We start from the raw sequence: 5,993 nt of genomic DNA on the forward strand, positions 1-5,993 counted from the left end.
CTGCCTCCCCGGCCAGCCTCTCTCCTCCCCCTTTCCCCAGCCCGTCCCAAGCCCGCCTGTCCCCAGCATGGAGGCGGGCCAGTGGGGGAGTGGGGGAGTGAAGCAGGACAGTGCAGGGCTCCTATGGCTCCCCTACCCCTCCCTGCGATGGGCCCCCCTCCAGGTGAGGGCCAGGGGCGGAGCTCCGGGCACGCCATCCTCCCCACACAGGCCTGCTCGGAGTTCAAGTTCAAGGGTTCAGGGCTGGGCCCAGCCTCTCCTTTGCTTGGGAAGATCATTTTCTTCCTCTGATTCCCCACTGCAGTGAGGCTGGAATTTGGAGTTTGACCCTCAAGGAGGCTCTCAGCTGTAGGCGGTGCAGGAGAGGGTGGCCACTGTCCTCTCAAACTCTGTGTGTGAGGGGAGAGGAGCCCAGGTGTCCCCCCTTCTTGCAGCTGCCCTTGCCTCAGAAGCCACGGACGGGCCCCCAGGCAGGTAAGCCTGGCCTGCGGAGGAAGGTAAGATTCCCTGCCTGCACCAGGCCCAACCTCACAGGCATTCTCCAAACTGGGGAGGTTGGTGTGGGAACAGGAGGCTGCCTAGAGGACTCCAGCTGGGAGTGGAGGGTGGGGGCACAGCTCCTCTCCTTGGAGAAGGCTCATCCCATACCAGGCTAGTGGAGTGCTTTTGGGGGTGAGTAGGGTGGGGACAGCCGGTGGCACCAGGCACAGGTCCCTGTTATTCTGCATCCCAAGTTTAGACACTCAGCTCAGGGAGTCTCAGATTCTTTTTTTCTTTTTTTTTTTTTTTTAATTTATTTATTGGACAGAGAGAGAGCACAAGTAGACAGAGAGGCAGGCAGAGAGAGGGAGGGAAGCAGGCTCCCCGCTGAGCAGAGAGCCCGACGCGGGACTCGATCCCAGGACCCCGAGATCACGACCCGAGCCGAAGGCAGCAGCCCAACCCACTGAGCTACCCAGGCGCCCCGAGTCTCAGATTCTTATCTGTTAAAGGAGACTGTAAACCGCAGCCCAGCCCAGCCCAGCCCAGCCTACAGGCATGGTGTCTCCCAAGGCCCCAAAGAGAAATGCAGGTGGAAATATCTCTTTAAACAACAGGAGGCTGGAGGGATACGGTGCAAATTTGAGTTTCACTGAAATGTCCTGGGCATTGCAGAGGGCTTCCCTTCCTGGGCCTGGCCTCACTGGACAGTTACCCCTGAGGACACTGCCACCTGAACTCACAGACAAATGGAGAGCCATTAAGAACCAAACCTGAGTTTGCACAAATCATGAGTGGCAAAGCTGAGACCCAACCCTCCCAGCCACGAGCTGACGCACAAGGTCTGGTTTTTCTGACAGTGTTTGGCTGGATGATTCTGGAGACACACAGGAGAGAGGTGCCCTCCCCAGGTCCTGGGGATAGCACTTTGGAGAAGAGGGGCCACAACATGCGGGGGTATATAGTAAAAGCTCTGAAAGCTGGCTTCAGGGACACCAAGTGAGTAAGACATACACAGTCCCTGCCTTCAAAGAGCCTCTGGTGTCACAGGCAGGGGCAGCAATGACCTGTACAAACCAGATACGGTGTTTGATTGACAGTGAGGAAATGTCATGTTTGCTGTGACAGCAGATCGCTTAAGGACCCAATTTAGATCGAGGCTAGGGAATGCTCTTCTGGGAATGGGACAGTAGGATGAAATCTGAGGGACGGGGAGGAGCTGGTCAAGCCGAGGCCATAAGGAAGAGCGTTCCAGGCAGGGGGAACAAAATAGCAAAGACCCTGAGGCCAGAAGTCACAGCTAAGGAAGAGGACCAGTGTGCAGGGAGGGTGGGCCACAGAAGAGCTGGTCAGTGGCCGTGCTTATCTGTTGATGACTGTGTCTGGTTTATGGTCCAAGATCCCTCTGGCCGCCCTGTGAGGGGCAGATTGGAAGGAGGGGAGGTGGAAGGTCCCTGCTTGCGCTAGTATAGATGAAAGCTCTGGAAGTAAAGGTGAGGGAAAATGCGTGGGTTCAGCCATGCTAGGGGAGTAGAATGGAATGAATTAGGGGCCATTAGATTCTGGGAGTTGAGAAAGAGACACTGTAAGTGCTTTCGTGCTGTGTTGGCATGCTGTGGCCACTGCTGTCCTCTGACAGCATGGACCACTGACGGATGAGTCAATGAGTGAATGCATGACTTTAGGCTCTCAAGTGACCCATGTGAGCGTCAGCGTGGGCAATGTGGTCCTGTGTATGCATGGTCTCCGAATCGGACGCGTTTCATTGGAAAGGCCATGCTGTCATTTGGATGCTCTGTTCTCTAGGAAATCACGAGACAAGGTCATCACTGAAGGTTGTCACCCCTGGAATTTTCCCTGCCAAAGGTCCACGTGCCAAGCGGTGGTTTTGAGCTCAGGGTTTAAGCCTGGGCTGGACCTGGGTTCAGTCATTTACCAGCACTGTGACCTTGGGCCCCGGGGCCTTGGCTTGGTTTTCCTCACCTGTTCAATGGGGTTAATCCAAGAGCTGACCTCTTGGGGTGCTGTGCATTTAAAATGAGATTCACACACACACGTAGGTGGTCAGGACCTGCTGGACCACAAAGTCCAGGCTTTTTTGAGTATGTGTGTGTGTGTGTAACAGGGACAGAGACAGACCCAAGTATTCTAGGCCTAATCATGTTATATAATGAACTTGCCTAATGCTCTTATCAAACCTGTGACAGGTCTGATTACTATCTCCATTTTTTTTAAAGTAGGGGCTTTTTAATTTTTTTTTTAAGAGTTTTGTTAATTTGTCAGAGAGAGAGGGCACAAGCAGGGGAAGGGCAGAGGCAGAGGGAAAAGCAGACTCCCACCGAGCAAGGAGCCCAAAGGGGACTCGATCTCAGCACCCTGAGATCATGACCTGAGCTGAAGGCAGACACTTAACCAAATGAGGCAGCCATGCCCCAAGTAGGGGCTTTCTTTAACTCGGGGCTTGAACTCACCCCTCTGAGATGAAGACCTGAGCTGAGGCCAAGAGTCAGACGCTTAACTGACTGAGCCACACAGGTGCTACTCTATCCACATTTTATAGATGGGGAAACTGAGCCTTAGAGAGCTTCTTGGCCCAGTATCATGGAGCTAGTAAGAGGTAGAGCTCAGATTTGAACCGGGCAATGCAATTCTTACATCTTTACATTTTCTCAGAGCACATCTCTTTTCCAGGGAGTTTTTGTCTATAATTAAAACTTGTAGTGGGACACCTGGGTGGCTCAGTCAGTTAAGCCGCTGCCTTCGGCTCAGGTCATGATCCCAGGGTCCTGGGATCAAGTCCCGCATCGGGCTCCTTGCTTGGCAGGGAGCCTCCTTCTCTCTCTGCCTCTGCCTGCCACTCTGCCTGCTTGTGCGCTCGCTCTTGCTCTCTCTCTGTGACAAGAAAATAAATAAATAAATAAATAAATAAGATCTTAAAAAAAAAAAAACAAAAAAACTTATAGCGAGCTGTCATCTCTGGTCCCTGCAGTGCCTCTCCCTACTATCTCTTTCTCATTCTCTGTCCCCACTGATGTGTTTGACACTCTTGGGCAAATAATGCCCACATCCTGACAAAATACTTCCCAGCTATTTAGTGTCTTGGAATGTATTTAATATATGTAGATTTTTTTTGTGCTGTAAAATTTGTTCTGTTTCTTTTCTTTTGTGATGAAATGTTTCAAGACACACAAAAGTTAAAGAATAATGTTGGAACCCACCCCCTGTCTGTGGACGCACGCAGGGGAGCCAACCTACAGAACCAAATGGCCCGCAACCCTACCTGCAACCACATCTCCCAGTCTTGTCCTTCCACTGGGGTGTGGAAAATTTCCACATCTGCTATGGCAAATTATGTAAGGGCTACAACGCAAAGGGTGAGCAGCCGTCCCGGGGTGCTGGGCTTCCTTTGTTCTCTGGCCTATCGGTGACTGTGAGGCCAGGGTGTTCTTGCGAACAAAGCCAATGTCACAACGCCGGCTTTGTCCAAAGCCGCACTCCCCTTAACCCGGTGCTCCCACACAGAGGGTCCCTCCCAGGAGGTGAAGATGGAGCCCACCCAGCTTGGCCATCCTGGCCATCCTGGCCATCCTGGAGCAGTCCGGAGGTCTCTCATGCACAGGGCTGCAAGGGGCTGGCAGAGGAACCCACCAGGATGGGCACCATGGCTGCCTGGCTCACTGCTCTGTCCTCTCTGTCTAGCATAGAGCCTGGCACCCGGCTGGTACCTCATAAATGTGTGAAAAAACAGAAGGCTAGAAGGAAGAAGTGAAAGAGGAGAACAGATGAAAGGAAGGAAGGGGATAAAGATAGAGCAGCCAGTACTGGGTAATGCTAGCTCCTGCAGTTTAGGACCTCTGCCATTTCCTGTGCCCTAGAAGCAAGGGGTAGGACCCAAACTTCCACGTCTTCATGCTTTCCTTTCGCACCTGTAAGGGGACTGGTAACCGTGTCTGCCTGGCGGGGCTGACCAGATGCAATAAGAGGACAGCTGTGAAGTGGGTCCCATGCCCCACACTTGCACAGTGCTCACGGGTTTGCCGAGAAGGGGTGCATTAGCCTGTGAGCCTGTGGCCGAAGCGGCAGCACTGGGGTTCCCAGCTTCTCTGGTCCCTGCTCCTGTTCCTGCCGTGCAGAAGGGCCAGGCCCTCCCGGCCCCTGGCAAGGCCCCCACCTCCCTGGGACTCAGGAAGAGCCTGGAGTCAGTGCCAGCCTGCCCAGGACTGAGATGAATAAGTTGTTTATCCGCTCCCACTGCCCTCGGTGCCTGGCGGGCAGAGGCCTGCAAGGGGCAGCTGGGGGAGGGCCTGGTCCCACGGTCGTCCCAGTGCCCGCCCCTCCTTCCTCCCTTTCAAACCTGTTGGTTCTAGAACAATCTACCCCACCACCCAGTTCAGCAATCAGTCTCCACCTTGAACTGCTTGCCAAGCTCCTAGCCGTCACCTTCCCCAAAGCCCCTAGATTTGGAAGCTGGAGGTTGAAGTGTTTAAAAACACAGGCTGTGAAACTATACAGTTGTGGGTTCAAGTCCTGACTTTGGACATGATGCTAAACCTCCCAGAGCCACAAGTTCCTTGCCTCACCTGTGATGTACAGTCACACTACCTAATAGGGATTTTACCCCTGAGATAACCTGACAGACCATCTAGCCCCCTTCTCCCCAAGCCTCCAGAATGTGCCTCTTCCTCCTTAATTATTATCATTTTAAAAGATTTTATTTCAGAGAGTGTGAGTGGGGAAGAGGCTGAAGGCGAGAGAGAGAGAGAGAGAGAGAATTTCAAGCGGACTCTGCATGGAGTGCTGAGCCTTTCGCAGGGCTTGATCTCTTGACCCCAGAATCATGACCTGAGCCAAAACCAAGAGTCGGACACTCAACCGACTGAACCACCCAGGCTCCCCTTTCCTTTATGGACTTCTGTTCCCACCATAGAAATTGCAGCCTCCTTCCCACTTCCTTGCACAAAGGCTTTGCAAGTGTCTGATTTAGTTGGGTTCATCCAGAGCATGTTATTATCCCATTTCACAAATGACAATGGTCATAAAATCTAGACTGAGGGGTGAGGGGAATCCTGGCTTCTGCTGCTTCCTTCCTCCCACATTAGGGCACAGTAAGTGTCTGAGCTGGGCAAGCCCAGTCGTGGCTGTCTTCCCTCTCTCCCTCCCTCTTCCTCTCTGCCGTCCTTCCTCTCTGTCGGTGCAGTGGATCCCTGGTTGCTTGGGTCCTTCCTTCCTGGGAGAGGGCCACCACATCCAAGGTCTGAGCAGCCCTGAGAATGCTTCCAACAGAACAAAGCGAGGGGCAGCCCCAGGGAGAAGTCTAGAGCTATCCTTGGCATGGGAAGGGAACGTAAGATCCTGGAGCGCCCCCCTGAGGCATCTTGTCTAAGTGAACTTGCAGCTGCCTCATTAGGGCATAGCAGCGAGGTTGTAAAAACCGCGGGCAGTGCAAACTGTGGAAAGAACCAAGATGCCCTTCAATGGACGAATGGATAAGGAAGATGTGGTCCATATACACT

At 53.2% G+C, this 5,993-nt stretch overlaps 1 protein-coding gene across 1 annotated transcript in view; it reads left to right on the plus strand.

Moving 5' to 3' along the window:
• The first annotated feature begins 359 nt into the window (after window positions 1-359).
• Window positions 360-5,993, plus strand: part of LOC111146348 (solute carrier family 5 member 11) — a 42,359-nt gene continuing 36,725 nt past the window's right edge. Inside the window, exon 1 of the mRNA XM_022501867.1 lies at window positions 360-497. The gene's annotated coding sequence lies outside the window, so the exon portion shown is untranslated. The remainder of the gene's footprint in view (window positions 498-5,993) is intronic.

Source organism: Enhydra lutris, unplaced genomic scaffold (assembly GCF_002288905.1).
Source record: "Enhydra lutris kenyoni isolate GAN:26980312 unplaced genomic scaffold, ASM228890v2 scaffoldscaffold13, whole genome shotgun sequence".
NCBI lineage: Eukaryota > Metazoa > Chordata > Mammalia > Carnivora > Mustelidae > Enhydra > Enhydra lutris.